Below are 14,541 nucleotides of genomic sequence, written 5' to 3' on the forward strand. Positions count from 1 at the left end.
AACAAAATGGAGGAAAAGATGATATTGGTACAAATATAAAGGTAAGAGACTTTAAGGAATGGACAGAGCACCCCAAAACTCCTCCCTAAAGACAGCCACCTGATTCTCCTGCAAGGTCTACACCAATCAATCATATTCTTGGTGGCTTGAGGCTGATAATATTCAACATAGACAATATCGAGTACAGATAGTTATATAAGGAATGGAGGGTCCCCAGTGAATAGAGATGACACACTTCAATGGTTAACAAGACGAAAAACTAATTGGAAAGAAGACAACTGGACCAAGTCTATTGCACACAACAGTAGCATCAGGGCTCTGGGTGGGAACTGAGTGGGAAGAGAGAACAGGGGCCTCATTCATATTACGTTCTAAAGTCGACTCTCCAACGGCACATGGCCAGCTCAGGGGCCTGGAAGCTAGAAAGTTCTAGAACCATAAAAGGGTCCCATTCACAGGAATTATGTTTATGTTTCGACAGCATTTGCCTAGAGAATGTGTTTGTTGACTGACAGATCGTAGTCATTGACATTGAGAAGACTTTAAGTATGTTTTGATAGAGCCTTAAACAAGCCATCCGGGTCGGTTTTATTTGTTTAGTTTTAATTCACACTCCTCAACGCTGACAGATGCCATAGCCTCTTATAGGAAAAGTGAGAGGAGTGTGCACAGGAGGAAGCTCGTCAAGAGGCCAGTGGGCTCCAACGAAGGACATTGTTTTGCCCTGTGATTCACTGTGAAGGTTAAACCCAACCCCTTTCATGTTCTTCACTCTCCCTTTCTCGTTCCTAAGTCAGTCTGAATCCACGCCAATTAGGACAGCAGAGCTGTAGTCTTCTTGGCTAAAATAAGTGAGCCAAGGAAGCCAAACTAGAGAATAGAGGCCTACTCAAAGAATTCCCTAAGTCCCTCTGAGTGAAATAGAGATTAAAAGTTACAGTTCTGACACACATAATAGCCAATATCTCTCGAAAACTCATTAGGTGCCAGGCACTTCTTAGACATTACCTCATTCAACTACTAGATAAACATTAATAATCTCATTTCACGAATAAGAAAATGGGAGTCTCGAAGAAGCCAAGTGTTTCAGCCAAGGCTTCTCAACCAGAAAGTAAGGAGTCGGAATGCAAACCTTCTGTTTTCTATTCAATGCTTTACTCAGCTGTACCAACCATTACATAGCATCCACACATGGGCGGGGTGGGGGACACCAAGCAACCCACAGAGGATAGCACATATGCCAGGGTGCAATCAGGAAACAGAAACCCCACTGGTGATTTTAACAGAGAGTGTTTGACATGGGGAAGTAGTTAAACTCGGGAGCTGTTGAGAGACAAGTAGGTAACACCAAGTGACAAAGGCTGGTAACTACAGGACAGCATCACCAGCTCTGGGGCTGGCACCTGAACAGGGTCGTTGGACCCTGGAAGCACAGCAGTGCTAGGAGACTCAGAATCGAAGGAGAGGGTGGTACCCTACTGCTACTGGTCCAGGGAAGCAGGTCTGCTGCTGCTCGCTCGACCAGCACTGCTTCCAGGGTGAAAGACCCACTTTGTGATGCTCTTGGACGAACAAGGAAGCCCAAAGGGTGAGTCTGCACTCCTGTTTTGCTACCCAGAATGCCCTTTGGTTGACAAGAGAGACAAGGGGTTGGCAGATTCTTGAAGGGTGGGTTTGGAGCTGCGTGAGAACAGGTTCCTAACCAGAATAACTATGTGTGTGAGTTCCAGTCAGGTGGTCTGGGGTAAGGGCTGTAATAACACCCGCGGCCATTACCAACTGAGATGTAGCATCCACACACCTCCCCTTCCTGACCGCATCCGCACTCCTTGCCTTGTGCACTCTGAGACACTGTGCAGATGCACAAGCCAGAGTTAAAGGTTGCAGAATTAGGGACAGGAAAAGGAGAGAGCAAGGAGGATTCCAGGTCAGGTCTGCCTAATATTAAGATCCTACGATGCTCTGCCACCCTCTGCATTAGTTTGCTATCATTGTGTTAACACAGCACCGCCAACTAAGAAGTTTATAAGAAAAATGTGTAGGGGTTAGGGGTGGGGGAACGGGCTTAAGAGCATCGGATGCTCTTTCAGAGGACCTGGGTTCACTTCCCAGCACTCACAACCATCTGTAACTCCAGTTTCAGGGGATTCAATGTTCTCTCCTGCCTTTCATGGGCACCAGGCATGCAAGTGGTGCACACACATACATGTACGCAAATAGTTATACACACAAACTAAAAGTAAATGACCTTTGCAGAGCTGGGTTCGGTCAGATCCCAAGGAAAGGCACTTTCCCTTGCTCTTGTAGCCAGGGTAGCTCTCGGGGTCTATTGGATGTGTGGATGCATCATGTCTGTCTTCCTAGGGTCATCTTCTCTACAGACCTAGGCATAGATTAGCGCCCACCTGGGTGCCTCCTTGGGATGCTTGACTTAATTACATCTGCAATGAGGTTTTTCCCAGAGAAAGTGGAGTCTCCAGGTTCATAAAGGTTAGAGCTTTAAAGGTCCACAGCTTAGGGCCCACACCACCATACCGTGTACAATGACTCCTGCCTTTTAAATGTCCACTCACCGTGAAATCTAAATTCTTGTAGCATTTTTGGTTTCTGAAGCAATGTCTGGAGGGCAGACATTTTACTGTTTGGTGTTTCTGTCCCTTTAAGTTCCCTAGTCCCCTCCCTAAAGGCAAGCATGCAGTGGCATCTCTAGCGGTTCCTGTCACCTGGAGCAACCACCCCATACTGCTTCGCCTCATCAACTTGTGGTCTCATTTATCTGGAATCAGTGCCCCTCTTTCCCTCGTTCTGCCTCAACTGCTTCCTGTGTCTTGAATTTCGTTAGCATTTGCATCCTGCCATCCCAGAATTTTCCAGGCACAATTGATCCAAGAAATGTGATTTTTGATGAAAACGTTCCCTTAGTTATAGGATAGGAAGCTTCCAAAGCTTCCACCCCTACCCACCACCCTACCCTCCACCCTATCCCATTACCCCTACCCATCACCCTACCCCCTCATCCCTACCCACAACCCTACCCCCTCACCCCTATCCACAACCCTGCCCTCTCATCCCTACCCCCCACCCTACCCTCCTACCCCTACCCCCAGCCCTACTCACCACCCTAACCCCCACCACTACCCACCACCATACCCCCTCCTACCCCCCAACCTTACCCACCACCCTACCCCCTACCCCTACTCACCACCCTACTCCCCCCACTCCTGCCCCCACCCCTATTCCCTCACCCTAACCCCCACCCCTACCCACCACCCTACCCCCTCCTACCCCATCTCCCATACCTACCACTCTACTCCCCGACCCCTACTCCATCCTGCAAATAATCTGCCCTCATTCTTAAAACTTTATTCCATTCACCAGTTGGAAAAATGGAACCTTCAACTCCCAATTTCTTCTCCTAGCTCAACAAGAGGAGTGAGACATTTTGCAATCCACCCAGGTGGGAATATAATTTGGAAATTTCTATGCCATGCACATACGTTTTTCCCTTCTTCCACGTGTGAGCTGCAGAGAGAGTTCTCAAGTAAGCCAAGTTTAGGAGAGAAAGGTACACTTTATATTTTGTGAAACAATGAGAGCTGAGAGACCCCTAACACATAATGGAATGTGCCGCCTGTCCCTGGACTGAGAGAACGCAAACTGCCTTTCTCTCTATGTAAGCACATCAGCCATCTTCCTCGTTACTCAAGCGTTTACTAAGGAGTACTTCCGGCATGCCTAGCACCAAGTCCTTTGAACAAACACTCATGTTCTTATATTTTGCTTTCCGTCAGAAAAGACACATATTAAAAGGCAAAACCCTGAAAGCCAGCCAAGGTTTGTCTATGTCAGGTGTATGAGTAAGTCACCAATATGTATTTGAATTTGAATTTTCAGCAAGTATTTTCTGCCTTATACAGACACAACTATTGATAAGGCAGCATTAGTCTTCGCTTTCCCCTCATAAAGTCCTAGGAAACGTCTCCTCCGTTGGCGCAGTACACACTTGGCATATGTCAAGATAACTCCTCAGCATTTCTTTTCTTTCCTTTTCAGCAAGCTCTTCCTTGTGGGTGGGTTCACACTGTGCTTTTCTTCTCTTCTCTTTTCTTTTTTTTTTCCAGGCAGCACATGAAAAGAACAGAATGGATTGCTTCAGACATGCCACCTGGCAGACTTTTCCTCTGCCCTCCCTGGTTCGGTGCTCTATATTAACGGCAAGGTTGTTAAGTCTTCAATACCACATCCCAAGTTATTAGAGACAGAAAGAAAAATACACAGAAGGGATTATTATATACAGCGGCATCCGTCTAATATAGCGTGCATTTGGGGTTTGGAAAGGAGGGGTGAAGGTGTATGAGAGGACCATGAAAAGGAGGACTTGTCGTTTTGTTTTGTTTTGCTTTGTTTTGTTTTGTTTGCTTCCTTGCTTTTAGGGGAAAGACATGCTAAAACATCAAGCCATAGCTCCAGACTACATCCGGCGTACCACTCAAAGCTAGACAGAAACCTTTCACTCCAGTTGGTTGAAAGGAGAGAGGGGCAGCTTTCAAGTTCAGTTTTCCAGATCAGCACTCCTGCCCATCGTGCCTGGATTCCTCTCACTTCCTTCAGGAACAGCAGCAACGCAAGACTCATAGGCCTCACAGAACTCAGCCAGCCGAGAGACCCTCGGCCATGGGGAAGATGTGTTCCCTGGTTTTCTTGCTTAGCACTGGCAACCCGCCTCTCCGGGCGGGTTTCTTGTCTTCCGTTCCGGTCAAGACAACTTGATACATCTTGGCCAAAGACAACGTGACTGAGTGGGTGGTTTGTGAAGCCCAGGACTTGTTGGTACAAGAAAGATGAGAAACAGGGGGGTGAGGGTTACCCATTCTCAGCTCTTCAAAAGAACCATATTTTCTTATGTTCTCATGACCTGAAATGTTCCTCTGCCTTCTACAGCTGAGAGAATCTCATCATCCTTGAAGGCTGTCCAACCAATGTCTGCTGACAAAATGCATGATGCACAGAGGTCTAAGTCCAAGTTCTTTAAAAAAAAAATCTTGGATGATTGTTAAAAAAAAAAAGTGAGAAGAGTATGGTGGACAACTTTTATGAAAGTGTGATACAGCAATGCACAAAGAGAAGCGGTCATTTGGGTGATGGGTATGTGTGGATTCTCTCTGAGCTGACACACTGCAAAGAGGCCGTGCAAAGATGGAGCAGAATTCTGGCTGATGGAACCCCAAGTTAAGTTTTATGCACTGGCTAGTTTTATGTCAACTTGACAAGCTTATGTCACCTGAAAGGAAGAAATCTCAAATGATAAAAATGCTTCCGTAAGATCAGACTGTATACAAATAAACCAACAGGGCATTTTCTTAATTAGTGATTGGTGTGGGAGGCTCAGCCCATTTGGGAGTGGGACAACCTCTGGACTGATGGTCCTAGGTTCTATAAGAAAGCAGACTGAGCAAACCACGAGGGGCAAGCCAGTAAGCAGCATCCCTCCATGGCCTCTGCCTCCACGTTCCTGCCCCGCTTGAGTTCCGGTCCTGACTTCCTTCACTGATGAACTGTGATGTGGAAGTAAAAGCTAAATAAACCCTTTCCTCTCCAGCTTGCTTTTGGTTGTGGTGTTTTCATCATGGCAATAGAAACTCTGACTAGGACAGCAAGCAATGGCAAGCGTTGCCATGAGCCTCCACAAGCACAGGAGACAGGCATGGAACAGATTCTCCTCAGAGCATCCAGAAAGACCCAACCTTGCTAATGCCTTTATAGCATAGTTCTAGCTCCTAGACAGTGAGAAAATGCATTTCTGTTGGTTCAAGTCACCAGGTGTATGGTACTTTGACACGGCACCTCTAATAAACAAGTAGAAGCTTTAGTCTAGCAGTGAGGGAGCGTTTGATTTAATGAGTACCATTGGAATCTATAATAAATTTAATAATCAACTTGATAACCATAATGGTTAATAGCATCAACTTGATGGATCTAGAATCGTGAGGTCAAGTCTCTGGACAGTCTGTGAGGGAGAATTTAGGTTAGGTTACTGGAGGTGAGAAGCTTTCTAACTGTGGAAGGGACTGTTCCATAGGTTAGCACCCTGGGTTAAAGAAAAGCAAGAGAGCTAAACTTGCATTCATCTCTCTCTCTCTACTTCCTCACTATGGCGCACAATGCGACCAACGGCCTTCTGCTCTTGCCTCCCTGACATCCCATGGTAATGGACTGCACCCTCAAACCGTGGACCCAAATAAGCCCTTCCTTAAGTTGATTTTTTTCAGATGCTTTGTTGCAGCCATGAGAAAAGTAAGGAATGCAGCTCCTTATAGAAGGTCTACCTGCCAATCTCTGTTTCCTCCCTGCTTTTGGTCCAGCGGAAACCATAAGCCAGCAACCATGGTAGGGAGTCCCACATGACAATGGAGAGGGTCCGCCCTAAGGAACCAACTCTGTCAGCCAGAGAGGAACCAGCAAGGGCTCCTGAGAGGTCCCTGTGCATGAGTGTGTCACACAGAGTGCAAGCAGGGCCTTCAGTGTAGCCTCTTCTTTCTATTAGCCTCTGAGGAGGACAACCAGCATTTTCCCCACCCAAGGGAACCATGTTCACATGATCTAAGCAATGTTTTGTAAGCTCCAGGATATCTTGATGATTTACTAAATGTAGTTTGAGACTTACTGATGTGACAAACAGACAGCGGGAGGAAGGACAGATGAGATGGCTTGATGGGAAAGGGCGCTTGCCGCCAAGCCTGATGACATGAGTTCAATCCCCAGATCCCACACAGTGAAAGGAGAGAACAGATTCCTGCAACTTTTACTCTGATTGCCACACAAACACCTTAGGATGTGCACACTCTACCCTCACATAAAAAAATCCATACATGTAAATTTTTAAATTTAAATAATGGAAGGGTGACTGTTACTTCTCTCAGCCAATGGGTTTCATCTTTGTTTCCTCATCGTCCCTCAGTGCTAAAACTTTAAGAGGGACTACCAAAAGATACAAGTGGCATGAGAGGGTGTGGTTCCACACTGATATGAACTAGGAAAAGTGTTTGGAATCCAATGAGATGAGATTCTTTCTGTCAGACCTCCTGTAACCCTTCATACACCAACTTATAAGATCATATCCAACATGGGTGCTGTGGTACACCATGTTTCCCAGGCCTGTGGGCTAGGATCTCTCCTCAAGTAGCTAGGGAACCAGCATGCTGTGGAATAAATACATTTTGAAGAATGCTTTACCAGAATTACTGACCTGATGCCATCAGTTTAATGTTTCCTCCCATTCTCTTTTCCCCAGGCTTCCTCACAACAGAGCCAGACATCCCATCCTTCAGAGACCCTGTTTTGAGTCCTACTGGAGTATGAGAAGGCACAGTTGCATCAAACCTGGAGCACATCAAATGGCAAATATGAGTGGACAGGTCCAGGAAGGACCTTGGCGAGTGGCTCCCCTGCAGTTTTGTAATGCTTGCTTTTCTACTCACTCTCAACTACTCAGAGATGCTTGTGAGGCAAGGGCCTGCAGAGCAAGCACATACATAGAATGTGATGTGACTTAAACTCTCATCTAGAACAAGACCAATCTCAAGGCAGGACGGCCACTGATAACACCTGTTATCTCTTGGTATGCTTTTGCTGCTTTCTGGGAGATGTTCCTGCAAGCACTGACGTTAGAAAAGTGAAAAATATAACATGATTCCGAGACCCTTATAGCCTTGGTTGAATGTGTCTCTCAAAACTCTTGAGTGGGGAAGTATAATCCACAGTCCACCATCACTGAGAGTTGGGACCTTTGAAAGTTGAGTAGTTCATAAAGGCTCTATGGATGAGTTAACTTCATCAGCATAGGAATGGGCTCATTGTCGAGCGTGATTTCACCATGCTAGCATCCTCCTTCTCTTTTGCTCTCCACCGTGAGATGAAGCAACAAGACCAGAAGCAACAGCAACTCCTCACTATTCAATGCCCTTGCCCCCAGAACTAAGAAACCGCTGCTCATTACATACTCAAAAAGTATAAAACAGAGCAACACACACACACACACACACACACACACACACACACACACACACACACACACAGACTCACACACCCCAATACATCATGAATCCATTTCAGATCCCAAAACTGTTTCTTCGATGGCAGCATTTCCATACACACCCCAGAGATTACATTCCAACAATAGTAACTTCTTTGCATGGCTTTTTGCATTTTCCAGTGGGGTGGGGTGGGGGTGGGGGTGCTCATTGCTATTGTATCCTCAAAGCACCTGATGGTGAATTGCTACAGGTTCCTTGTTATAAATAATACTGTGCAGAATCAGACAAGCCAGCAATAAAGCTAAACGCAGACAAGTTTGGGCCAAGACCAGAGTCTTCCTGGAGATTTGAGATAACACACAAACACACTAAAGCCTGGGCAATGTCATCCCGCACAGAGAATGCTCTTAGTGCTTAAGGGTAGTTAGTGTAGCATCACAGGGAAGGCATAGGCTGGAGGGGTGAGTCACAGATACATGAGCAAGGGCTGCACAAAGCAGTGTGGCTTTGGGCAACTCACTCAATGAAATATAAAGGCACTCACTTCGCAGAATATTTCTAATGAGATGAAATAGACGTATGGAATCTTTAGAACATAGGGAACGGCTCAAAGCAGACTGTTACCCTGGTGGATGACCCTATGTCCGTGTAAATCCTGGCAGCACCAATAAAACTCTGGGTTATAAAAAAAAAGATGAACTTGGGAGGGAGATTTAATGATGGGGGAGGAGTTGGAGCGACCACTGAGGAGTGGACGTGATCAAATTATATTGCATACAGATATGGAATTCTCAAGGAATAAATTAAATGTATATTTTTTAAAAGCAGAATATTATACCTCCATGAGCTAGGATAGTTCCTACTTTCTGGCTAAGCCTCCTTGATCATTAACATATATCAACGAGAAATAGCTCATCAGGAGCTGCCCATTGGGAGCCAAGGCCTGATTGCACACACCTGCCATACAAGCTACTCAAGGGACTGAGACAGGAAGGATCACAAGATCAAGTCTTACCTGTATAACTTCTTGGGAAACTATTTCTAAATAAAGTTTTAAAGGGGGGTGAGGGTATATATAGCTCAGTGACAGAGCCCTGCCTACCATGTGCAAGGCTCAGGGGTCAACCTAGTCCCCAAATATAATCTGCTTATTGGTCTTGTCTTCCTTACATGTCATCAATGTGTTTGTTTAATTGAGCACTTACTACGCTAATACAACTGCCAGATACCGGCTCTGGGCTCATATCACTGCGCAGCGTTAGCAGATCTATGTCACCTTTGGGTTCTTCACTGTCACACGTGAGAAATGCTGAGCCTCTCCTAGACCACCCCAGACAGTTGGGCAGACTATGTGATGCACACCTTTTGCACAGTGTGCATATCATAGCTCCTCCTTGATGAGGCTCCTCCCAGCCTCTGTGGGGTAGCTTTCTGCACATCGTACTTGAAAACAGAGTTAGGTTAGCAAAATGCAGGATCCAGACTGGGTACAGAGTAAAGGGAGCATGCCAGCCCTTCAGCCTGTGAGGTCTGGCTCTTCGTGCTTGACAGCATTTGGCTAGGAGAGTGCCCGGCTTATTAGTATTGATAATTATAATAATGACAATATACACTACTCAGCCCCTACGTGCCCGCAGGCTCCACAGTTGGACGTTCAATCAACCTCACATTGAAAACATTTGGGGAGGAAAGCATCTGTATTGAAGATGTGCAGACCTCTTTTATCCCATAAACAATAGAGACTAATAAATCAGCCGCAGAGCATTTTCATCCTATGGAGCATTAAGAGACATTTAGAGATTATTTAAAATACGTGGGAGAATGTTGCCTCAGTTTCTGTGAGGGGCCTGAGCATCTGCAGGCTCTCATATCCCGGGGAGGGGGTCCTGGAGTCAGCCCCCCAAGGATACCCTCCAAGAGGTGACTATATTTGTATCCTCTTTTAATTCTTAAGGGAATCACGTGGCACATGCTAGCATCTGCATTTTATTCCTAAATAGACAAGGCCCAGACTAAATAATCATCTCAAGGCCCCATAGCCATACCTCCATGCTCTGACTTCTGGGCCTGTTTCCTTCAGAGGCTAGTAGTCCCCTAGCACTGTCCAACAGAACATTCTAGAAAGACTGGGTGTTCCACATCTGCACAGTCTAATACTGCAGCTATCAGCCCAGTGTCACATATGAGCATGTGAGGTGTGCCTAGTACAAGTGAGCTTCTAAATTTTTTTTTCACTTTCTTGCATTTTAATTGATTTACCTACATGTGGCTAGTGGCTGCCATTTAGGACAGCATTAACATTAGACTCAGCTCCTCAAAGTATTTGTGGGTCAGCCACTCCTCTTTTTCAATTAGAACTCCCCCATAGCCATCTTCTTTCTAGCTCAAGCCCCAAACCCGTGTGAGGCTAAGCATGGATAACCACTGTGTATTTCTGGGTCCCCTGGAGAGGGAGCTGAGCCTAGACAAGCTCAGAGCCCATAGACTGTCCTTACCATCTGATAAGCCCCGCCCATCTAACGGTCAATTGTCCCCCATAGGGTCTTGGTTTTCCCCATCAGCCTCACTATGTCCAGGTACTGAAGGCTGTGAGGGCAAAGTATAATTTGCTTCTTTTAAGCCATTGTCACCCCTATAACTTTATTGGTTAGCCTGGGTCATAAGAAACCAGAATGAATAAGAAACAGGCTCTGAAAAGAAAGAAAAAAAAGGGCAGCTGGGACTGGTAGCACACACCTTTAATCCCATCACTCTGGAGGCAGAGGCAGAGGGAGGTGGATCTCTGTGAATTCTAGGCCAACCTGCTCTACAAAGTGAGCCCAGGACAGCCAGGGCTACAGAGAAATGCTGTCTCAAAAAGAAAAAAGAAAGAAAGAAAGAAAGAAAGAAAGAAAGAAAGAAAGAAAGAAAAGAAAAAAGAAACATGACACTGCTTAGGACAGAAATGCAGAGCACATGGCCATAGGGAAATCCAGCCCAAAGCCTTATTTCATTGGTCAATACAAACTGTAAGCAAATAAAACATTTATCATTAAAACTCATTGTCTTTCAAGTGTTTAAACCCTATGAGATTTCGTGTGTGAGGGTGTGTGTATACATGTTCATGTAAAAGCAGGTACAAATGACGGGAGGTCATAGGTGGAGGTCAAAGGGCAACCTCTAAGGCTTCAGATGTCATCCACCTTGTTTGTTTGAAGCAGGATCTCTCATTAGCCTGTGACTGTTGAGTCAGAGAGTCTTGCTAGTGAGCTGTAGGGATCTGCCCGCTTCCACCTCTCCACTGCTGGACTGAGAAGCACACACCACCCACATCACCTGACATTTTTCCCCACCTGTAGGTTCTGGGACTTGAACTCAGGTCATGATGTTTTACTTGGAAAGCACTTTCCTGACCAAGTTACCCCAGCCTCGCAGAGAAATGTCTCTTTAAAAAAATGTTTCCACACTGTTCCTGGAGCTCCCTTATGGCCACTCTCTCAGGCATCAACTCTCAATCCCCGTAAGAGCTGCCTGATGAGAGGGTCCCCACCCACCCAGTCCTCCTGTTGTCCCAGTGCCCTTCCTTGCTCACTGGCCTAACCTGGCCAGCATCTGAAGGCTTTCACAGGCACAGGCCTGAGCAATGTGCCTCTGGGAGGGCCTGAAATGAGCCCACGGTGCTGGTGAGGTATCTGAAGCTTGGAAAGGAAATAGAAGAGACTGGTATTGGGAAGAGCAGTGGTTCTCAGCCTTCCTAATGCTGACCTTTCAACACAGCTCCCTATGTTGTGGTGGCCCCCAAGCAAAGTTATTTTCCATTGCTACTTCACAACTATAATTTTGTACTACTGTTTTGAATCCTTAATGTCAATATCTGCTATGAAGGACATCCGACATGCGACTCCTGTGAGACCTTCAAAAGGGTCTTGACCCACAGGTTGAGAACCACTGGGATAGAGCGAGAGCAAGGAGAATATTTTGAAATGCCAGAGCCCACTTTGCTTGTCCTGGTAAATGACAGTTACTTTGTTTGCTCATTTCTTTTTCATTTGTTTGTTTGTTTGTTTGTTTGTTTATTGGTTTTCTGAGACAGAGTTTCTCTGGGTAATAGCCCTGGTTATCCTGGAACTCTCTTTGTAGACCAGACTGGCCTGGAACTCACAGAGATCCACCTGCCTCTGCCTCCCAAGTGCTGCGATTAAAGGCGTGTGCCACCACGTCCTGCTCTTTGCTTGTTTCTTAATAGCTTGACTGACCATCCCCCAAAGTGTTTCTTCCTCTTAAACTTTCTTCCAGCACTTTAAACTATGGGTGGCAACAGCATAGAAAAAACTTTTTTTAAAAAAGTCATTTTAACATAATAGACTCATTTTTTATTTCCTCTATTCACTCTCAAAACAGTCGTTCCAGCCTGTCATTCATTTTTCCTGCAGAGCGCGGTATTCTCCATAAGCACTGAGTCTCGTGGTCCCTCCTCAACCGCGCTGGTGGTTGCTTAGCACCAGGCCTCCGCCCACTCAGACAGCCCTGCCAAAACCACACCACACAGAGAACCATTCCCTCAGGTCTCTCAGCAGGGGAGGTCCTAGAGGCTGAGTCACACAACTCTTGTTGAAATCCTAACCCAGGCCTTTGAGACCTTTTCTTTCTTTTTCTTCTTTGATTCAGTCTTTTCACTGGAGATTTTTCTCCAGGTCTCTGAGACGGACATAAAGAACTGAAGAGATCCCTACAACCAGAGACCCTTGCCAAGAGGGGTCTTGTGAGTCTCTGGCACACAGTGGGAATTCTCAAAGACAACATTCTAGGTAAGGACAAGACAGACAAAGGAGGAGGATGTTAACAGAACTGGCAGCAGGGCAGGAGCCACTAGATGAGGAAAGGGTCAGGTGATCGCATGCGCGTTAGCTGTAGCTGTCAATCTCACCTGTTCTTCCCAAGTTAGCTAGTTCACCAATCTGATTAATCCTTCTCTGCTCTTTGAAGGGCAATTAATAATGTACATGCTGTTGATGAATAATACAAATGCCAGACAGACAGACCCGAGCGGCACTTGGCATGCGGAGCACAAAGGTACTCAAGAATTCTGGGATCGTCATCTTCAGAGTTCATGCAGCAGAAACAAAACTGTTTGGTGCACGAAGTTCATTCAGAATCCTACCCATTAACAAAACACCTAACATCGCCTAACTCCCACAGTGGGAAATAGTGACTCACTCAGCATATTTCAACACGATTGACTATTCTCAACAATAGTCATCAACAACGTGATGAGGACTGAAAACAGACTCTATAGCCATCGCTGTTGCCCTGGTGTTCTTTTAAAACACAGACCTGGGGCCGGAGAGATGGCTCAGAGCTTAAGAGCACTGGGTGCTCTTCCAAAGGTGCTGAGTTCAATTCCCAGCAACCACATGGTGGGTCACAACCATCTATAATGTGATCTGATGCCCTCTTCTAGCCTGCACGTGTACATGTAGACAGATCACTGTATACATCATATTTAAAAGAAAAAAAAACAGATCTGTACCCACTGAATTCAGTAGAAGGATTGTTGGATCACACAGTTGAGTAGATTCAAATCCAAGCCCAGAAGGTCTACAAAACAGAAGTGACATTTAGCTTCAGCATGAGAGCCTGCCTTCTATCCTTGCCAGCACTTACTATGATAAGTCTTTCCCATCTCATCCATGCTAATAGATGTATACTGGTATCAATCACCACACAGCTTGTTTTGTTGTTGTTATTGTTGGTGATGGTGGTGGTGGTTGTTGTTATTGTTGTTGTTGGTTGTTGTTGTTGTTGTTGTTGTTGAGACTGGCTCTCACTCCCTAGACTCTGAGCCCCACCACTGCCTCCTTGTAATTTGATTCACTCTTATTTATTCTTCAATACCAACAGGAGCCTGCCTGAACTTTTCTCAAGGTCAACTCTAGTAGTTACAGCATCCTGAACATACCTCTGCTCGGTTTTCACATCATGGTAGCCATGTGAATGGTTTTTTCCTATTCCCCCTACTTGGCTCAGAGCATCTTTAAAGCCATAGCCTACCTTATAATATTTTTAATTCCTATAATCAGGACTTGGTGAATGTTGCTTAGTAGACATTTAATCTCTTAGTGAGTGAGTGAGTGAGTGAGTGAGTGAGTGAGTGGGTGAGTGGGTGAGTGAGAAGAATTCTGTGAGGAACCAAAGAACTAAGAGGTGTGAGTGGCTGCTTTCTGGCATGTGAGGACATGTGAGCATTTGGTTTGGCTCTGTGATATGGGTGCATGGCCGAGCCTATGCCCTCTGTGAGCCTCTGCCTCCATCACAGGGAGCAGCCAGCAGACCTTTGCCAGTCCCTACCTTGGAATCTGGAAACAAAGCTTCTCAGACAAAGTGCACGAGAGACAATTGAGAGAGGTTGGAGCCAGCGAAACCTGTGTTGAAAGACGGGAGCAGCTGCCATGCCTCTGCACTACACACCGTAACTCATCGTTCCCAGAGTATATTTCACCATTAAATATAAGAGTCGTTAATTAACGAG

The sequence above is a fragment of the Acomys minous genome (genome assembly GCF_964271855.1).
Source record: "Acomys minous genome assembly, chromosome: 18".
Taxonomy (NCBI): domain Eukaryota; kingdom Metazoa; phylum Chordata; class Mammalia; order Rodentia; family Muridae; genus Acomys; species Acomys minous.